Genomic DNA, 22,050 nt, shown 5'->3' with positions numbered 1-22,050 from the left:
CGATGAATTATAGCTTCTTGCAAACTTCTGCCATTCTTCAAAGTTTCTGTGATGCAAAAGCATATCTGGCACCTTGTAGGTAATTAAGAAATTAATTTTAATTGAATTGATCTAATCATACCCTTCAATCTCACAACAATAACTATTTTAAATGATACCAGTGATCTATATGTTTTGTCAGCTCTAAAACAGTATGCACACATTAGGTATAAATATTAATAATAATTATAAACCTATGTCTTTATTTGAGATTAAGTTAATAGTATCAAAAGAGTTGTGCTTCTCTAGCCACTAGGATTTATTCTGCCAAGGCAACCAATCTCTTCACAATAGTAAATGTAGCTTTGATGAAACCTATTCCTTATAGTTGCATGGAATAATGAAGGCCATCACTTTAATTTACTGGGATTATTTATAGGTATATAAAGAACAGTGCCAATTCTCTTTCAAAAACATCAGAAAAGCAAATAAATAAGGTAGTGTACCAGTTTTATGGGTTCCGATAATCTTTACATTTTAAGTGTTCTTGAATCTTTACAATGGAACTATTATACTACTCAAGGGTTTATATTATATTACTCAGAGGGTAAAGAATCCACCTGCAATTCGGAAGACCTGGGTTCGATCCCTGGGTTGGGAAGATCCCCTTGAGGAGGGCATGGCAACCCACTCCAGTATTCTTGCCTGAAGAATCCCCATGGACAGAGGAGGCTGGTGGGCTACAGTGCATAGAGTCGCAGAGTCGGACATGACTGAGCAACTAAGCATAGCACATTATATTACTCAAAGGCCCTACTTGCCTTCCGGAAGAGTCCTGGCTCTAGAGAAAAAAAAAAAAAAAAAAGCTTATAGGCATGCCTCTTCATCCCACTAGACATATTTTCCAAACAAGTAATTCTGCTTTTACTAGCTTCATCTCAGTCTTGAATAAGACAATCACTTATGCAGACAAACCATGGGGATTTTGCACTTAGTCTAATCGAGACAGTCAAACAGTGCTAAGAAGTTTCAACAGTATTTGCTTTACACATAACGAAGGGGACAAATCCAATCATTTTTAACTGGAGTATAATTGTTTTACAATGTTGTGTTAGTCTCTGCTATACAACAGTGTGAGTCAGCTGTGAGTAGACATATGCGCCTTTCCTATTAAGCCTCTCTCCTCCATCCACCCCTCTCCTCTAGGTCACCACCGAGCACTGAGCTCAGCTCCCTGTGCTTTATAGCAGCTTCTCACTAGGTATTTCTACTTTATTTATGGAAAAACAGTGTGTGTGTGTGTGTGTGTGTGTGTGTGTGTGTGTGTGTGCATTCAGTTGCTTCAGTCATGTCCGACTCTGAGACTCTCGTGGACTGCAGTCAGCTAGATTCCTCTGTCCCTGGGATTTTCCAGGCAAGAATACTAGAGTGTGTTGTCATGCCTTCCTCCAGGGGATCTTCCCAATCCAAGGATCAAACCCATGTCTCCTGCGTCTCCTGCATTGCAGGCAGATGCTTTACGAATGAGCCACCGGGGAAGCCCCCAGTAGTGTGTCTATGTAAATCTGTATTTTACTTAATTTCTAGTATTCTGTACAACTCAGTGCTCACACTGTCAGCTCTCAAATCTTATCTGAACAAAATAAAATTATTTCTGCAGCTGCTAATGGCATATTAGAGATGGCATGGATATCATTCTCCCCACTACCTGTTAATCATAACAGTCCCAGGATTTTATTGTCGATGTCCAGGCAAAGCATCTCCCTGGAAAGAATTTGCATCCGGCAGGAAGCTCTAGCCTCTTCCTGTTCATATCACGAGAAATGCAAGGGGACTCCCAAAGACCTCTGACCCTTTCTCCAGGGTCGCAGTTGCCTTAGGGGCCTTTCACTGTTGAGAAGGAGCCACCAGCCTCCTTTCCCCAGTCCTTCCCCCGCCCCTGCCCAGGCTCACCTGTGATCACCGAGGGTAGGAAGAGACGAAAGCCCTCCCCAGGCTCTGATAACAGGGTTGCCTGACTGTAATTACAGGCTTTCGCTTCCCAGCTATCCAAATGACAGTCACACTTGAGACTGAAACTCCTTGGTCAGATGGAATCAATTACTGGGCAAAATTGGGAGGTTAATTTTCCCCAGAATGAGATGTGCCTTTTAGCTTTGCCATCTCTTCCACTCCAGTTGGTGGCTTATTTGGTCGCATTGTTCTCTGGCCATAGGAACCAAGTTCCATTAGGGAGGATTTCCAAAAGAGTTGATTTGAAAAGGAAACTCCATCAGCCCTCAAACTCAATACCCACTGAAGAGCAGGCTGTTATTAACCAAGCAGCATGGGCGGATAATCACCAGGATTCACAGTGGATAGGCATGAGGTTAATCCAATAGGAAGAGAGACAATTTTCCAACACAGCATCATTCACTGGGAGGACTGATGCTGAAGCTGAAGCGCCAGTACTTTGGCCACCTGAGGCGAAGAGCTGACTCACTGGAAAAGACCCTGACGCTGGGAAAGACATAGGGCAGAAGGGGAAGGGGGCAACAGAGGATGAGATGGTTGGATGGCATCACTGACTCAATGGACATGAGTTTGAACAAATTTCAGGAGATAGTGGAGGACAGAGGAGCCTGGTGTGCTGCAGTTAATGGGGTCACAAAGAGTTGACTTAGCAACTAAACAAATAACAACCATTCCCTTTCTGAAGTTCCCCTGGCTATAACGTAGCAAGACCCAGTATGTGCGGAGCCTTCCTTTTTGGAAACTACCGTGAACATAAACTAATTCCTTCATTAGAATAACTTTCTAAGTACGAAAGCATCTCTTTAAAAACAAATAAAACAACCAGTGTTCATCTCCCCGAAATGGATTTATCTCTTCTGGATGGTTTAGTGTAAAAGTAAAAATAGCTTCTATTTGCTGCTGCTGCTAAAAATAGCTTCCATTTAATAGAACATAAACAATATAACAAGGATAATGATAACAACAGTGACCAAAATGTATTCAACCTATGCCATGTTTCAGGAAATGGTATGATTTTTTTTTATTTTCCTGAACTCAATTCTCTCAAAACTGTCCTAAACAGAGGCACTGAGAAGTTGGGAAACTCGCTCAGGTTCACCTGACTGGTAAGCAAGGGGCCAGAAGATGACCCCAGGTGACCTGACTCCAGAGTCTATGATTTAAAACCTCACCACCTTGTAAACTGCATCACTCCATACGCTCATAAATTCCAAAATGAGAGATTCTCTCAACACTTTCTAGGTGGGGGGTTTGAAGCATAGAGATATTCATTCACTTAAGTGAATGAAGCTGCTATTCCATACCACGTCCGTCAGACTCAAAAGCCTGAGCTTATCCATTAAAAACTCTACAGAGTCTCTGCAAAGAGCCACTTTTGCAAGATCTTGAGTGATTGCTAAGTCACTGGTGTGTGTGCGTGCACTATCACGTCCAACTCTTTGCAACCCCCTGAACTATAGCCCGCCAGGCTCCTGTGTCCAAAGAATTGTCCAAGCAAGAATACTGGAGTGGGTTACCAATTCCTACTCCAGGAGATCTTCCCTACTCAGGGATCAAGCCCACATCTCCTGAATTAGCCCGCAGATTCTTTACTACTGTGCCACCTGGGAAGCCCAAATCATTCATAGAGATTATAAAATCTAATATCTTTCATGCTCTTCCATTAATCCTCTTTAAGACTATGGCTAGATCAAATTGAGTGGATTTATAAGACAGAATGTGGTCCACTGGAGAAGGGAATGGCAAACCACTTCAGTATTCTTGCCTTGAGAACCCCATGAACAGTATGAAAAGGCAAAATGATAGGATACTGAAAGAGGAACGCCCCAGGTCAGTAGGTACGCAATATGCTACTGGAGATCAGTGGAGAAATAACTCCAGGAAGAATGAAGGGATGGAGCCAAAGCAAAAACAATATCCAGCTGTGGATGTGACTGGTGATAGAGCAAGGTCCGATGCTGTAAAGAGCAATATTGCATAGGAACCTGGAATGTCAGGTCCATGAATCAAGGCAAATTGGAAGTGGTCAAACAGGAGATGGCAAGAGTGAACGTCGACATTCTAGGAATCAGCGAACTAAAATGGACTGGAATGGGTGAATTTAACTCAGATGACCATTGTATCTACTACTGCGGGCAGGAATCCCTCAGAAGAAATGGAGTAGCCATCATGGTCAACAAAAGAGTCCGAAATGCAATACTTGGATGCAATCTCAAAAACGACAGAATGATCTCTGTTCGTCTCCAAGGCAGACCATTCAATATCACAGTAATCCAAGTCTATGCCCCGACCAGTAACGCTGAAGAAGCTGAAGTTGAATGGTTCTATGAAGACCTACAAGGCCTTTTGGAGCTAACACCCACAAAAGATGTCCTTTTCATTATAGGGGACTGGAATGCAAAAGTAGGAAGTCAAGAAACACCTGGAGGAACAGGCAGATTTGGCCTTGGAATGTGGAATAAAGCAGGGCAAAGACTAATAGAGTTTACCCAAGAAAATGCACTGGTCATAGCAAACACCCTCTTCCAACAACACAAGAGAAGACTCTACACATGGGCATCACTAGATGGTCAACACTGAAATCAGACTGATTATATTCTCTGCAGCCAAAGATGGAGAAGCTCTATACAGTCAACAAAAACAAGACCGGGAGCTGACTGTGGCTCAGATCATGAGCTCCTTATTGCCAAATTCAGACTTAAATTGAAGAAAGTAGGGAAAACCACTAGACCATTCAGGTATGACCTAAATCAAATCCATTATGATTATACAGTGGAAGTGAGAAACAGTTTTAAGGGCCTAGATCTGATTGATAAGAGTACCTGATGAACTATGGAGTGAGGTTCGTGACATTGTATAGGAGACAGGGATCAAGACCATCCCCAAGGAAAACGAATGCAAAAAAGCAAAATGGCTGTCTAGGGAGGCCTTACAGATAGCTGTGAAAAGAAGAGAGGTGAAAAGCAAAGGAGAAAAGGAAAGATATAAGCATCTGAATGCAGAGTTCCAAAGAAAAGCAAGAAGAGATAAGAAAGCCTTCTTCAGCGATCAATGCAAAGAAATAGAGGAAAACAACAGAATGGGAAAGACTAGAGATCTCTTCAAGAAAATTAGAGATACCAAGGGAACATTTCATGCAAAGATGGGCTCAATAAAGGACAGAAATGTTATGTACCTAACAGAAACAGAAGATATTAAGAAGAGGTGGCAAGAATACACAGAAGAACTGTACAAAAAAGATCTTCATGACCAAAATAATCATGATAGTGTGATCACTCATCTAGAGCCAGACATCATGAAATGTGAAGTCAAGCGGGCCTTAGGAAGCATCACTATGAACAAAGCTAGTGGAGGTGATGGAATTCCAGTTGAGCTATTTCAAATCCTGAAAGATGATGCTGTGAAAGTGCTGCACTCAATATGCCAGCAAATTTGGAAAACTCAGCAGTGGCCACAGGACTGGAGAAGGTCAGTGTTCATTCCAATCCCAAAGAAAGGCAATGCCAAGGAATGCTCAAACTACCCCACAATTGCACTCATCTCACATGCTAGTAAAGTAATGCTCAAAATTCTCCAAGCCAGGCTTCAGCAATACATGAACCGTGAACTCCCTGATGTTCAAGCTGGTTTTAGAAAAGGCAGAGGAGCCAGAGATCAAATTATGAACATCTGCTGGATCATGGAAAAAGCAAGAGAATTCCAGAAACACATCTATTTCTGCTTTATTGACTATGCCAAAGCCTTTGGCTCTGTGGATCACAATAAACTGTGGAACATTCTTCAAGAGATGGGAATACCAGACCACCTGACCTGCCTCTTGAGAAATCTGTATGCAGGTCAGGAAGCAACAGTTAGAACTGGACAAGACTGGTTTCAAATAGGAAAAGGAGTATGTCAAGGCTGTATATTGTCACCCTGCTTATTTAACTTCTATGCAGAGTACATCATGAGAAACGCTGGACTGGAAGAAACACAAGCTGGAATCAAAATTGCCAGGAGAAATATCAATAACCTCATATATGCAGATGACACCACCCTTATGGCAGAAAGTGAAGAGGAACTAAAAAGCCTCTTGATGAAAGTGAAAGAGGAGAGTGAAAAAGTTGGCTTAAAGCTCAACATTCAGAAAATGAAGATCATGGCATCTGGTCCCATCACTTCATGGGAAATAGATGGGGAAACAGTGGAAACAGTGTCAGACTTTATTTTGGGGCGCTCCAGAATCACTGCAGATGGTGATTGCAGCCATGAAATGAAAAGACCCTTACTCCTTGGAAGAAAAGTTATGACCAACCTAGACAGCATATTGAAAAGCAGAGATATTACTTTACCAACAAAGGTCCATCTAGTCAAGGCTATGGTTTTTCCAGTGGTCACGTATGGATGTGAGAGTTGGACTGTGAAGAAAGCTGAGCACCAAAGAATTGATGCTTTTGAACTGTGGTGTTGGAGAAGACTCTTGAGAGTCCCTTGGACTGCAAGGAGATCCAACCAGTCCATTCTATAGGGGATCAGGCCTGGGTGTTCTTTGGAAGGACTGATGCTAAAGCTGAAACTCCAGTACTTTGGCCACCTGATGTGAAGAGTTGACTCATTGCAAACGACTCTGATGCTGGGAGGGATTAGGGGCAGGAGGAGAAGGGGATGACAGAAGATGAGATGGCTGGATGGCATCACTGACTCGATGGACGTGAATCTGAGTTAACTCCAGGAGTTGGTGATGGACAGGGAGGCCTGGCGTGCTACGATTCACGGGGTCGCAAAGAGTGGGATACGACTGAGCGACTGAACTAGAACTACAATAATATTATATCCTTACATTTTATCCAAAAGCCTATATAGACATTTCTCTCACCCATCTCTTTTAAGAAGACACTCCCATAAGTGAGCACACACATCAACAGGAAGTAGACATCAAGAGTTCAAATAGCTTGTAATACAGTCTTTGGAATTAAAAATTGATGTCATATCTGCTACTGAAACTCCACATTCTTATAATATCTGATAAGTTTAAAGGCAGGTATTTATTATTGCTCTTCAGTCTCTGGGTCAGAATAACACCAGCCTCTGGTATCTGCTAATTGTATGCCATTCATTAGAAGTAGGGGCTTTCAAGGTGGCTCAGTGGTGAAAAATCCACCTGCCAAAGCAGAAGTGGGTTCAGTCGCTAGGTTGGGAAGATCCCCTGGAGAAGGGAATGGCAATCCACTCCAGAATTCTTGCCTGGAGAATCCCACTGACAGAGGAGTCTGGCAGGCTACAGTCCATGGGGTCACAAAGAGTCAGACATGACTGAGAAACTACACAACAACAACAACAACAACATCAGAAGTAGAACTCGGCGGGTTCATGCAATCCTTAGAAAACGTCTTGAGTTTCTATTGCATACGAGCGTGGTTTGGTGGTTTAGTCAGTCGTGTCCGACTCTTTGCAACCCCATGGACTGTAGCCCACCAGGCTCCTCTGTCCATGGAATTCTCCAGGCAAGAATACTGGAGTGGGCTGCCAGGCCCTCCTCCAAGAGATCCCGGGGATCTTCTCAACCCAGGGATTGAACCTAGGTCTTCCACATTGCAGGTGGATTCTTTACCATTTGAGCCACCAGGGAAGCCCTTTCCTCCCCTAAGGAGTATATGACTCTAATAAAGGCATTTATGAGATGAGAATGTGACCAAGGGGACAGTCAGGTCAGCTTAGTTCAGTTGTCACTCAGTCGTGTCTGACTCTGTGCGACCCCGTGGACTGCAGCACGCCAGGCCTCCCTGTCCATCACCAACTCCCAGAGTTTACTCAAATTCATGTCCATTGAGTCAGTGATGCCATCCAACCATCTCATCCTCTGTCATCCCCTTCTCCTCCAGCCTTCAATCTTTCCCAGCATCAAGGTCTTTTCCAAGGAGTCAGTTCTTTGCATCAGGTGGCCAAAGTATTGGCTTCAGCATCAGTCCTTCAGTGAATACTCAGGACTGATCTCCTTTAGGATGGACTTGTTGGATCTCCTTGTAGTCCAAGGGACTCTCAAGAGTCTTCTCCAACACCACAGTTCAAAAGCATCAATTCTTTAGTGCTCAGCTTTCTTTATAGTTCAGCTCTCACATCCATACATGACCACTGGAAAAACCATAGCTTTGACTAGACAAATCTTTGTTGGCAAAACAATGTCTCTGCTTTTTAATATGCTGTCTAGGTTGGTCATAACTTTTCTTCCAAGGTGCAAGCGTCTTTTAATTTCATGGCTGCAGTCACCATTTAATTGTTTGAAAACAATCAAAACAAATAGATAAAACATCAGTTTTCTTTCATTCGGAGGAGTGGGAGTGGTATTTACATTAGAGCAGGGCTCTTCAGAGTTCATATATAAATTATAGAATTCATTATAAGAATTTATTCACCAGCATAATATTCTGGATCCCAGATGTCACAAAGTGAAGCTCACCTGTATTGAAATGATGTCTGGGACTTCCTTGGGGGTCCAGTGGTTAAGAATCCACCTGCCAGTGCAAGGGACATGGGTTTGATTCCTGGTTGGGGAAGATTCCACATGCCTAGGGCAACTAAGCCCACGCACCACAACTCCTGAGCTTGCACACTAGAGCCCAGGCCCTGCAGTGAGACACCACCACAGCGAGAAGGCCAAGCACAGTGAAGAACAGCCCCCATTTGCTGCAACTAGAGAAAGCCAGGGAGCAACAACCAAGATCCAGTATACCCCAAAACAAAAGTTAAATTAATAAAAAAATTTTTAAATGAAATGACGTCTGAGATGATACTATACAGAATCATCTAAGAGGACATTCTATTCTTGGTAGACACCGAGAAATAATGTTTTGTTTAAACCAAAAGAAATACACACACACATCCACACAGACCTATCTTATGTCCCATCACTCTTTAGACCGGCATAACACAGGTACAGCTTGAGCGCTGACTCTCCCCAGTTACAGCATCTTTAGTGTGTAGGTGTAGAAGCAGCCCTCGTAACGGGGCTTTCTCATTATTATTATTTTGTGGTCAAAAGGTTGCATACACTAATTTTTTTTTTTTTTGCTGCTGCTAAAGCTTAGAAAGGGTGGAAAGCAAAATATTTTGATAATTATTCAGGCCATCAGGTTACATAAGAGGTTCCGCAGCTTTCTGCATCAGACTTGAACAGTTGAAACCACAAATTCTGTTTTTGCAGCCGTAAAACATTCGTGGCAAAAAAGAGAGAGAGAGAGAAAAAAAATAATAAAATCCATTTTCCATTCGCTTGAAACTTATAAAATTTAATGTGGTGAAAAATGACAGTTTATTCCCCGTAGGAAACGGCTTGGAGCCATGTTTCACGGGCAGGGTGTGGAGACGGCCATGCACATTTGCAGTCCGTGAACACTGCAAGAAACCTGCATGCTGCAAGACGGTGTCGCAAGGCAAAACATCTAAGTGAAAAGGTAATAAGGCCTTGATCTAGAAGGAAAAGCTGTGCTTTCTCACTGAAATAACTAAGCTGCAATAAACAGCAGAGGATCGCACATCAACGTGAGAAATAGATGCAGACAGACACACACCTGTGTGTAGACGTCCCCAGGCAGGACTGATGACATTTTGCTTTTTTTTTTCAGACTGGAAAACACTGAATTATTTTTTTAGATGGCATTAGTTGTGATCTGTGTAAAATACAATACTTATATAATATTTGTCTCTTTATGATGTCTATCTAAAAGCAAAATTAGGGCATCTGATGTTGAGAAGCAAGAATATAAGTTCTGGGCCTGGAAGTAACCAGAGGAATAGCTGTTGGTTTGTCCTTGAACTCATCCAGCCTGGATTATTTTTCTGTAAAGTTAATGGTTGGACTAAGTGACTTCTGAGCTCAGGTTTAAAACTGGGATATAGCTGTTTTACAGTGTTGTGTTCGTTTCTGCTGTCAAATGAAGCAAATCAGCTGAGTGTAAACACAGATCCCCTTCCTCTCGGAACTCCCTCCCACCCGGCTCCCTATGCTACCGCTCGTGGTCCTCACAGAGCACCGAGCCCCCTGTGCTCTACAGCAGCTTCCGACTAGCTATCTATTTGACACATGGTAGTGTGTATATCAGAGAAGGCAATGGCACCCCACTCCAGTATTCCTGCCTGCAATATCCCATCCACAGAGGAGCCTGACAGGTGACAGTCCCTGGAGTCACAGAGTCGGACACAACTGAGCTCGAGGCGCATGCTGCCTGCCTCGTCTGCCCTCACCTCAGTGCTGCTCTTCCAGCTGACACCACCCTTCCCTTTCCCCTCTGTGCACACACTTCCAACCCTATGTCTGCATCTCTACTCCTGCCCTGCAAATAGGTCGTCTGTGCCATTTTCCTAGATTCTGCATGCATGCCTTAATATATGATATTTAACAAGGAGAAGGGGGAAGCAGAGGGTGAGAAGGTTAGACAGCATCACCCACTCAACGGACATGAATCTGAGCAAACTCTGGGAGGCAGTGAGAGACAGGGAGGCCTAGCGTGCAGCATGGAGTCCATGGGGTCGCACGGAGTTGGACATAGTGGCTCAACAACAGCAACTATGGGAATCTATGGGAATTTTTAAAGAGGATAATTATCTAGTTAATGGAGCTCTGAACCAAGCAACAAACAGCCAAGGGACCGAAAACAAGAGTGACCTTGACTAAACCTGAGTGAAAATGAACATCACCTGTGCGGAACGTCTGAGTCCCACGATCGCTTCAGTCAGATATTTAATGTTGGACTACGTATATCTCTTAGCTATTGCCATAATGATGCTGGGGCCACTCCAAAACTCAGTGGCCTAAAGCGATGCGCATCTCTTACTGCTCCAGGGTCTATGGGTCAGCTGGGCAGTGCTTTTGATCTGGTGCAGGTTCGGGTGCCCTCCACTGGGTTTGGGGTTTGCTTATAATTAACTGTTCATGAGGTTCACTGGTGGACCAGCTGGGGGATCCTTGCAACAGGACAGCCTCACTTATGTGTCTCGTGATTCACTGCCTTCCGACTGGAGTGACAGAGGTCACACAGCCAATGTTTCTCCTCATCAAGGAAAGTACCACAAGTTTGTGCTCATGGAGCATGGGATGTGTCCTGGGCTAGAGAAGAGACAAACAAGGCCACTTAAAGCGCATGCTCAGAACCGGCACCTTCTCATACTCACCATGTGTGACTGGTAAAGGCAAGCTGCAAGGCAGTCCAGGTCCTAGGGATGGGGAGATAGAGACCCTACCTTCAGGAGAGCTGCTGGGAAGTCACATTGTAATATGTGTGGATTTCGGAGGTGTGGCAATTGACTATACCTAGACACTGGTATGGCTAAAAGTATGATCTTTATTTTATATTCTAATGGTAAAAAATAGGTCCCTACCAGGGGGAAGGGTGGGGATAAAGGATAGTTAGAGAGTTGGGGATGGACATTTACACACTGACATATTGAAAATGGATAACCAACAAGGTCTTACCGTCGGTACGGGGAACTCTGCTCAACCTTATGGGGCCTCCTGGATGGGAGGGCAGTCTGGTGGATAATGGATACATGTTTACATAAGGCTGAGTTGTTCTGCTATGCATTTGAAACTATGACAACACTGTTAGCTGGCTATATAGAATATTAAAAAAAATTTTAAGGGTCTCTCTACTTATTAGGTTCAGTTCAATTCAGTCGCTCAGTCGTGTCCAACTCTTTGCAACCCCATGAATCACAGCACGCCAGGCCTCCCTGTCCATCACCAACTTCCAGAGTTCACTCAAACTCACGTCCATCGAGTCGGTGATGCCATCCAGCCATCTCATCCTCTGTCATCCCCTTCTCCTCCTGCCCCCAATCCCTCCCAGCATCAGAGAATTTTCCAATGAGTCAACTCTTCACATCAGGTGGCCAACGTACTGGAGTTTCAGCTTTAGCATCAGTCCTTCCAAAGAACACCCAGGCCTGATCCCCTATAGAATGGACTGGTTGGATCTCCTTGCAGTCCAAGGGACTCTCAAGAGTCTTCTCCAACACCACAGTTCAAAAGCATCAATTCTTTGGTGCTCAGCTTTCTTCACAGTCCAACTCTCACATCCATACGTGACCACTGGAAAAACCATAGCCTTGACTAGATGGACCTTTGTTGGTAAAGTAATATCTCTGCTTTTCAATATGCTGTCTAGGTTGGTCATAACTTTTCTTCCAAGGAGTAAGGGTCTTTTCATTTCATGGCTGCAATCACCATCTGCAGTGATTCTGGAGCGCCCCAAAATAAAGTCTGACACTGTTTCCACTGTTTCCCCATCTATTTCCCATGAAGTGATGGGACCAGATGCCATGATCTTCATTTTCTGAATGTTGAGCTTTAAGCCAACTTTTTCACTCTCCTCTTTCACTTTCATCAAGAGGCTTTTTAGTTCCTCTTCACTTTCTGCCATAAGGGTGGTGTCATCTGCATATATGAGGTTATTGATATTTCTCCTGGCAATTTTGATTCCAGCTTGTGTTTCTTCCAGTCCAGCGTTTCTCATGATGTACTCTGCATAGAAGTTAAATAAGCAGGGTGACAATATACAGCCTTTGATGTACTCCTTTTCCTGTTTGAAACCAATCTGTTGTTCCATGTCCAGTTCTAACTGTTGCTTCCTGACCAGCAAATAGGTTTTTTAGAGGCAGGTCAGGGGGTCTGGTATTCCCATCTCTTTCAGAATTTTCCACAGTTTATTGTGATCCACAGAGCCAAAGGCTTTGGCATAGTCAATAAAGCAGAAATAGATGTTTTTCTGGAATTCTCTTGCTTTTCCATGACCCAGCAGATGTTGGCAATTTGATCTCTGGTTCCTCTGCCTTTTCTAAAACCAGCGTGAACATCTGGAAGTTCACAGTTCACATATTGCTGAAGCCTGGCTTGGAGAATTTTGAGCATTACTTTACTAGCATGTGAGATGAGTGCAATTGTGGGGTAGTTTGAGCATTCTTTGGCATTGCCTTTCTTTGGGATTGGAATGAACACTGACCTTCTCCAGTCCTGTGGCCACTGCTGAGTTTTCCAAATTTGCTGGCATATTGAGTGCAGCACTTTCACAGCATCATCTTTCAGGATTTGAAATAGCTCAACTGGAATTCCATCACCTCCACTAGCTTTGTTCATAGTGATGCTTCCTAAGGCCCGCTTGACTTCACATTTCAAGATGTCTGGCTCTAGATGAGTGATCACACTATCATGATTATTTTGGTCATGAAGATCTTTTTTGTACAGTTCTTCTGTGTATTCTTGCCACCTCTTCTTAATATCTTCTGTTTCTGTTAGGTACATAACATTTCTGTCCTTTATTGAGCCCATCTTTGCATGAAATGTTCCCTTGGTATCTCTAATTTTCTTGAAGAGATCTCTAGTCTTTCCCATTCTGTTGTTTTCCTCTATTTCTTTGCATTGATCGCTGAAGAAGGCTTTCTTATCTCTTCTTGCTTTTCTTTGGAACTCTGCATTCAGATGCTTATATCTTTCCTTTTCTCCTTTGCTTTTCACCTCTCTTCTTTTCACAGCTATCTGTAAGGCCTCCCTAGACAGCCATTTTGCTTTTTTGCATTTCTTTTCCATGGTGATGGTCTTGATCCCTGTCTCCTATACAATGTCACGAACCTCACTCCATAGTTCATCAGGCACTCTATCAGATCTAGGCCCTTAAAACTGTTTCTCACTTCCACTGTATAATCATAATGGATTTGATTTAGGTCATACCTGAATGGTCTAGTGGTTTTCCCTACTTTCTTCAATTTAAGTCTGAATTTGGCAATAAGGAGCTCATGATCTGAGCCACAGTCAGCTCCCGGTCTTGTTTTTGTTGACTGTATAGAGCTTCTCCCTCTTTGGCTGCAGAGAATATAATCAGTCTGATTTCGGAGTTGACCATCTGGTGATGTCCATGTGTAGAGTCTTCTCTTGTGTTGTTGGAAGAGGGTGTTTGCTATGACCAGTGTATTTTCTTGGCAAAACTCTATTAGTCTTTGCCCTGCTTCATTCCACATTCCAAGGCCAAGTTTGCCTGTTACTCCAGGTGTTTCTTGACTTCCTACTTTTGCATTCCAGTCCCCTATAATGAAAAGGACATCTTTTGTGGGTGTTAGCTCTAAAAGGTCTTGTAGGTCTTCATAGAATCGTTCAGCTTCAGCTTCTTCAGCGTCACTGGTTGGGGCACAGACATGTATTACTGTGATATTCAATGGTTTGCCTTGGAAACAAAGAGAGATCATTCTGTCATTTTTGAGATTGCATCCAAGTACTACATTTCGGACTCTTTTGTCGACCATGATGGCTACTCCATTTCTTCTGAGGGATTCCTGCCTGCAGTAGTAGATATAACGGTCATCTGAGTTAAATTCACCCGTTCCAGTCCATTTTAGTTCGCTGATTCCTAGAATGTTGACGGTCACTCTTGCCATCTCCTGTTTGACCACTTCCAATTTGCCTTGATTCATGGACCTGACATTCCAGGTCCCTATTCAATATTGCTCTTTACAGCATCAGATCTTGCTTCTATCACCAGTCATATCCACAGCTGGATATTGTTTTTGCTTTGGCTCCATCCCTTCATTCTTCCTGGAGTTATTTCTCCACTGATCTCCAAGTAGCATATTGGGCACCTACTGACCTCAGGAGTTCCTCTTTCAGTATCCTATCATTTTGCCTTTTCTTACTGTTCATGGGGTTCTCAAGGCAAGAATACTGAAGTGGTTTGCCATTCCCTTCTCCAGTGGACCACATTCTGTCAGACCTCTCCACCATGACCAGCCCGTCTTGGGTTGCCCCGCAGGAATGGCTTAGTTTCACTGAGTTAGACAAGGCTGTGGTCCTAGTGTGATTCGATTGACTAGTTTTCTGTGGTTATGGTTTCAGTGTGTCTGCCCTCTGATGCCCTCTTGCAACATCTACCGTCTTACTTGGGTTTCTCTTACCTTGGACTTATTGTCTTCCAGTGATTTTTTTTTTTTCCCCTGTGTAATCCACTTTTTGTCATTTAGTTGCTAAGTCATATCTGACTATTTTGCAGCTCCATGGGGTGTAGCCCACTAGGCTCCTCTGTCCATGGGATTCTCCAGGCAAGAATACTGGAGTGGGTTGCCATTTCCTTCTCCAGGGGATCTTCCCAACCCAAGGATCTAAGCCAAGTCTTCTGCTTGGCAGGCGGACTCTTTACCACGGAGCCATCTGGGAAGCCCATAACCCATTCTACTTACCACCATTCAGCATCATATCTGGTCAAACCACAATTTGGAGCTAATTAATCACCAATGAATTATTGTAACATTGACTATCTATCTACTTTTGGATTAATGGTGAGGAAACTTTCATCACAATTAAAAATATATAAATATGAATCTGAAATTGGTCCTAATCTAGCTGTTATACAGAAAAGGATAGATATAATTCTTGTGCAGCCTGGAATCTAAAATATTAGTCACAGTTAAAATCTAGAGATATGGAAGGTGTGAGACCAAATACTATCTTTCTGCTATTCTTAGTTGATGATTTAATCTTTTGAGTCTCAATTAGCTTTTCTTCAAGAAAAATACCAAAATTTACTTATTCAAAGTGTCTTCTAATGATACGTTCTATCACTGTAAGTGGACTCAGTTTATCAACACTCCTAACTGGTACTACAGCACCTATAACTTACTGAAGTCATAGAACATTTTTTTTTTTAATATTCTGAGTACTCACAGTATCTAAATAAGTAAAAATACTCAAGTTATATGTTATAGATTGATGTCAGTAAATGGCTCTGAAGACACTTAGCCTGGAACAAATCTTGAGCTTCTGCACATGAAGACTAATTTCATTCTGCTGGGGCTTCCCTGGTGGCTCAGTGGTAAAGAACCTGCTACCAATGCAGGAAATACAGGTTTGATCCCTGGGACAGAAAGAGCCTCTGGAAAAGAGAAAGGAAACCCACTCCAGTATTCTTTCCTGGAAAATCCCATGGACAGAGGAGCCTGGTGGGCTATAGTGCACAGGGTCACAAAGAGTCAGATGAGATTTGGTGACTAAATGACATCAGTAACAACAATTTTATTCTGGTAAATTTTATCAGTACTTTTTTTGGAACATGCCTGTGGAAAACATTAAAAATGCTGTTTCATACAAATGTTTTCTAATACTGTAACTGCTTTCCACCAGTCATGTTCAAATCTTGCCTTATTATAACAGCCACTTTACATCCTGGTAGATTAATATGACTGAAAGGAGAGAAATATTTGAGATCAAGCATGGTAGTGAAACTTGTTATTTCTTGTCTCATTTTCTGTGTTATACTAAAAATAGCTGGTAAGTTAAAAAAACTACACAAAATAATTATTATAGTTCATAAACACTGTACGATAGAAAAATATAATGGACATACAGATATAGACCACTGCTTTCCTTTTTAGAATGAGTTCTAGTGATGTTTATGAGAATGAGACTTACTTTTATGCTCAACATGTCCTTAAACCTTTTAAAAACTCCAAACCATTTAAAGACACAAGATGAAGGAAACACATTAGAAATTTCCCAATAATGAACTATAAAAATATAATATTACTAACTTAAAACCAACATTATTCCCCTCCTTGTTAGACTTTGGCACTTTTCAGCATTAGATATAATTAAAAATATTTTTGAAGAATATAACTGAGTCTTTTCAATTTGAGAAGAAAAATGTACTGTTGAAATACCAGCTAATGTGCAAATACAAAAACTGAAAAGTAGCTAAATATAAGACAGAGACACCCGAAGAAGCGATTTCTTTAGCCTTTTAAAGCTTGGTCTGTACCAAAGCCACAGTTTTTCTGTGGATGCAGATGTGTTCCTAAGAGTGTTTCCAGTTGGCACAGCAGTGACAAGGTGCATATGCTTTTTCATACTTTTTGTTGTTTATACAAAGTTATTTTGGTTGACTCCACACAAATATAGGGAAATAGAAGCTTGAGGCCACCACTGGAATTATTCAAAAAAAACAAAGAAAACCCATGTGTTTCATTCATACAGCAATTGGGGTGAATGTGGTTTTTGGCCAACATTTTCTAGAAAACCACCTAGACCCACAAATTTCTTCTGAGACCAGAGACACAGGCAGAATCCCAGCTGACGGGTCTCACTGAGTCTGGAGAGGCAGACTTGTCTAGGTTGTACACTCCATAGTTTCCTGATCTCTTGAAAGACCAGAGGAGGTTTATGGAACTAGGAAGCACTCAGGGGGCTTCCCAGGTGGCTCAGGGGTGAAGAATCTGCCTGCCAATGAAGGAGGCGCCAGAGACGTGGGCTCAGTCCCAGGGTCAGGAAGATGCCCTGGAGGAGGAAATGGCAATCGCCTCCAGTACCCTTGCCTGGAGAATCCCACAGACAGAGGAGCCTGGCAGGTTGCGGTCCATCAGGTCACAAAGAGTCGGACACGACTGAGCACACAGGCCCCACGCAGGAAGCAGTGGATGCCTTTCAAGTGCCAGTGGAGCAAGGAGTCCAGGTGGGCTGCCTCCGACCGCTCAGGGCCGAGCTGGCCTCCGTGGCTGCGTCCCACGGTCCCTGCTCACACTAATGGCCCAAGGTGCTCCCCGGGCTCACATCCAGACTTTGCTACTCACGCCTGCTGAGGATCCCAGATAAGTCACTTAATCATGCCTTACCTCAGTTCCCTCACGTAGAACATGAGGATAATAGCATATAACTCACTGCGTTCTCGTTAGCAGGAAATGTGATTGTACATGCAAATCTGCTTACCACAGTGCCTGGAACGCTTCAAACACCACGGGGTTTGAAATGTTAGCTGCTGAACTGTTCTTTCTTATGTCATCATCATCATTAGTCATTTGCAACCAAACACACACAGAGAAGTCTGACTGACGTAAATTCGACATCGACCTTATCCATCACGTAAAATGCTTATTGCTAAGAAAGGAATTCCTAGAGAATCCCTAATTGGAGGATTCCTCCTATGGGGAACCACCATTAATACTCTGGGCTCTGACGCTGGCAAATCATTAAAGGGGACCGAGCATCCTGTCAATCAGACCCGTCCTGGCCTCTGGAAGCACCGTTAATCCCTGGACTCCCCGATCAGCATTTATGGAGCGCCACACTGGGCCGCACTGGGACTAAGGAAGGAGGAAAATCGCCCCGCACCAGACGCATGGCACAGAGAGGAGACAGCCATATTCTCAAACAAAGACTGGGCACGAACGCATCTGCACCAGCATCGGAAAGCAGCAGGGTGGCCAAGGGGAGCGTGCGTACATGATGCCTAAAGGACTGCGGAAGGCTGGACACAAGAAGGGACACGCTGGCCACGACTTGGAAGATGAGAGGAAATCAACAAACAGGAAAACGGGGGGAAAAGGACTCTACATATAGAATAGCAGATACCAAGGGTAGACATAGACATCAACCAAGTAACCTTCAAGCAGGAATTATGGGAACAGAGCTCTTCCCTCCCCAACTATGCAGAAAGCAAAAAATGACTTAAAAAACATAGACCACAGATGCCTACGCAAACCTCAAGCCTAAAAAAAAAAAAAGAGAGAGAGAGAGAGACCCAAAAATAGCACAAAAAAGAGAGAAAAATGATACTTGCTTAGATAACGGGACATTTTACTTGCTTTTGGGAGAAAAAAAAAAATCTCTCCTTGAGTGCCTTCTCTCCACAATCAGAATCTTTCTCTTTTTAATGGACCAGAGGAAACGAAGCAATATTTATTGTGTCTCTTGCGTTTGCTCCTTACAAAAACGGCATTAGCCTCATATGGAAACACTTTGACAGGCCCCTGAAAATAATTCCTTAACCACAAACATGTCTTCTACTTGTCTGATCTCAAATTGTTCCAAGGGAGTATCACAATTTCAGGTCAACTTTAAGGATATGACAGGCGCTATCAGTCCATTAAACATGAATGATATATGAGGGAGAGGCTGCAGGCGTTGGCACGGCAAGAGAGTCTGCAGCTGGGAGTCCCGGCCCGGGTCCCGGAGGGTGTCTGCCTCGCCGGGAACATTCCTGTCCCACCTGAAGACACTTGCTGGCAGCTCCTCCACACAGATGAAGGGAGGAACAATGGACCTTCTCTCTGTGTTCATCACCCAGATACCATCTCGGAACCTCAGTGCACCATGATTACTGGGAGAAAAATAACCCAGATAGGATTTCACATCCTAGCTCTGGATACAGGAGGGACAGAGATGCCAGCACACAAACAACCCCTCTCCCCGCGCCCCACCCCTCCTCGCCCCGCGCGTCCACCTCCGTGGTGCTCTTTTGCTTCTAACTGGCAGACACTTGATCTGCACGAGTGCTTTGTTCTCAGAGTGCACAGGCCGCTGGAGACCGACTGATACGTGTGGGAAAGGGGCGCCACATCACCGCACCTGTCGCGGGGGATGCCCGCCCACCCGCCCTTTTCGCGGCCCCATTGTTCACCGCCTGGTTCTGTTTCGGGAGCGGCAGAAGCCCAAAGTCGCCAGCATTCAACATGAACAGATACAAAGAGGGGGCCAGAAGGTGTCCCTGCAGCTCGGTGTCTCCCGAAGCCTGCCCAGTGGCCTATTTCAACAGTAAGTGTAGCAACCCTCTCTCTTTTCAGAGCTGCGGCTTGTAAGAACCAGCACAAGGTAACAACATGGGCGTTTATTTGGGCCATCCACTGAACAAGACTGACGTGAATTCCACACACACACACACACACACACACACACACACACACAATTCACATTTGGTATCCTAATTCAGTGTTGTTCCTGTTTGGCATCCTCAAGTCAATCCTATCTTACTTTAGTGAAAGTAAAATAGACTTGAGATCAAAGGCAATAGGAAGTTTTAACTTCCAAGAGAGCGGGCTGCAGGACCCACACCGTTTCCCAGCCACCTCCTTGGAATGCCGGCCGAAATCGAGTGACTCGACATACAGGTCTTAACAACAGAGAACACACTCAAATCCAAAGGAGCTAAAAAGAAGCCACGCAGCCACAGCCTGAGTAGCCGTGCAGCAGGGAAGCAAGGCCAGACTGAGAAGGTGGATGGCCCAGCTGTTTAGCCAGTGTCTGTTACTATGTGGACACTAAAATGTTAGATTCTAACCGCTCGATGGTGGTAATAACACATCATAAGACCTGGAAATGGAAAAAGCCCATTAAATCATCAAGGAATGCCTCTGCCAGCACCGAAGGCACTTCCCAGAGAATATTCCTTAAAATGCCCCTTGAGATGTACTCTGAAGACCAAGTCATTTTATCCACCTCCTGAAGAGCGCAATCCATCTATCTTCAGTATCCGATTGCCGTTATGAAATTAAACTTTGGCCTCAAAAGCATTGTCCCATACCCAATGAGTCCACGGTACCAGGTTTTCATTAAGGACCAGTCGTAACCCTTGGAGGAGGCAGGAAAGGTCATTTTATCCATTCCCCTACCTCCGGGCAGGTCTCATGTGAAATGACACCAGCCTGGCTCTTATTATAAAAATTCCCAGAGCAGGAAGTTCTGTAAGCCCTGTTGTAATAGTGCTTTCCCATGTCACATAACCCTCGTGTAGAAAGCGCTTTCTACAGTCTAGACAAAATCCCTCCAACCATAGTTTAAAAACGTGTTCCCGCAGGAGCCGAGGACCATTTATCACCCCCAATGCATCGCGTGTACCTGCAGAGAGTGACAATTTAATAGTGCTGCCTCTGTAGTATAGCTTTTGTAGCCTAGTCTTGATTTCAGCTAGGATTTTCCTACCCACGTTTATCACAACAAAAGGTGATGTGGGCTTTTAGAATGCAAGGGTTGTTTTCCTTGTTGCTACTTACGGGCATTGCTTTTTATTTTGACTAGCTATGAAAATAACATTGAAAATAGAATAGCACTCTCCTGACTGAGACAGTTAATTCAGATGTTAAGTGTGATGCAAATCCATTTAACGTTTTAATTTCATATCTCATTTTCCTTTTATTGAAAGAATCATAAAGAGCTGTACTAAACCAATTAAGTGTGTAAAATCTGAAATCTAAAAACCTACAAGTATTGTTTAAATCTTACTGAAGTACAGTTGCTTCACAACGCTGTTAACTTCTGTCGTACAGCAAAGTGATCCTACATTCCTACATACGTAAGTTGGGGCTTCCCTGGTGGCTCAGACTGTAAAGAATCTGCCTGAGACGCAGGAGAGGAAGATTTGATCCTTGGGTCGGGAAGATCCCCTGGAGAAGGGCATGGCTACCCACCCCTCGCGTGGAGAATCCCGTGGACAGAGGAGCCTGGTGAGCTGCAGCCCACGGGGTTGCAGAGTCGGACACGACGGAGCAACTCACACACTCTATACATGTTTGTACGTTCTTTCCCACTGCAGTTCATCACAGGATATTGACTCTGTCGCCCTGGGCGGCACAGCAGGACCTTGTTGCTTGTCCACCCTGTGTAACAGCTGGCATCTGCCACTCCCAAACCCCCACTCCATCCTCCCCTGGCGCCCTCCCCCCGGCAGCCACAGGTCTGTTATGTTTCTGTGGGTCTGTGGAAATCTTCGAATATTGGAATGTTCACCATGCAGCATGCTAACTGTGCATCACTTCCATTACTTAAAACAGAAAAGAGGAGAGAATCTTACTGACAATCTGAGTCACTGTAAGTAATTGAAAGTTATGAAATAGCATCTCTGCATATTACATCTTTAACTGCTCTTTTCAAAATTATAATGAAGCCTCAGTCATCTTTTAATAAGGAACCTGGAAACGCAGAACCTGAGTTTATGCTTTCGACAACTTTATTATCTGCCTTTCAACCAACGGGTGAGAATAGGCTTACCAACAAGATCCTTTGAGGAAAGAATCAGAATCGACTACTTTCATGATATTGTTATTTTCTCCACTTTTGAAAAACAAAGTTTACCAGAATAAGTTTATGCTAAAATGTATGTTTTCAAATTAACATTTAGGGAAGTTTCTAAAAGGTATCACATTGATAAAAATGAAACAACATAAAGTAAGTTTTGTGATGGAGTCATTTGTACTTCGTGTTTATTTCAGATCTGAAACAAACTTTGAAAGCATTAAATTCTGCGTGTGCTCAGTCATCCCTGACTCTTCTCCAACCACCAG

Source organism: Ovis canadensis, chromosome 11, assembly GCF_042477335.2.
Source record: "Ovis canadensis isolate MfBH-ARS-UI-01 breed Bighorn chromosome 11, ARS-UI_OviCan_v2, whole genome shotgun sequence".
NCBI lineage: Eukaryota > Metazoa > Chordata > Mammalia > Artiodactyla > Bovidae > Ovis > Ovis canadensis.
This window is presented reverse-complemented; position numbering follows the sequence as displayed.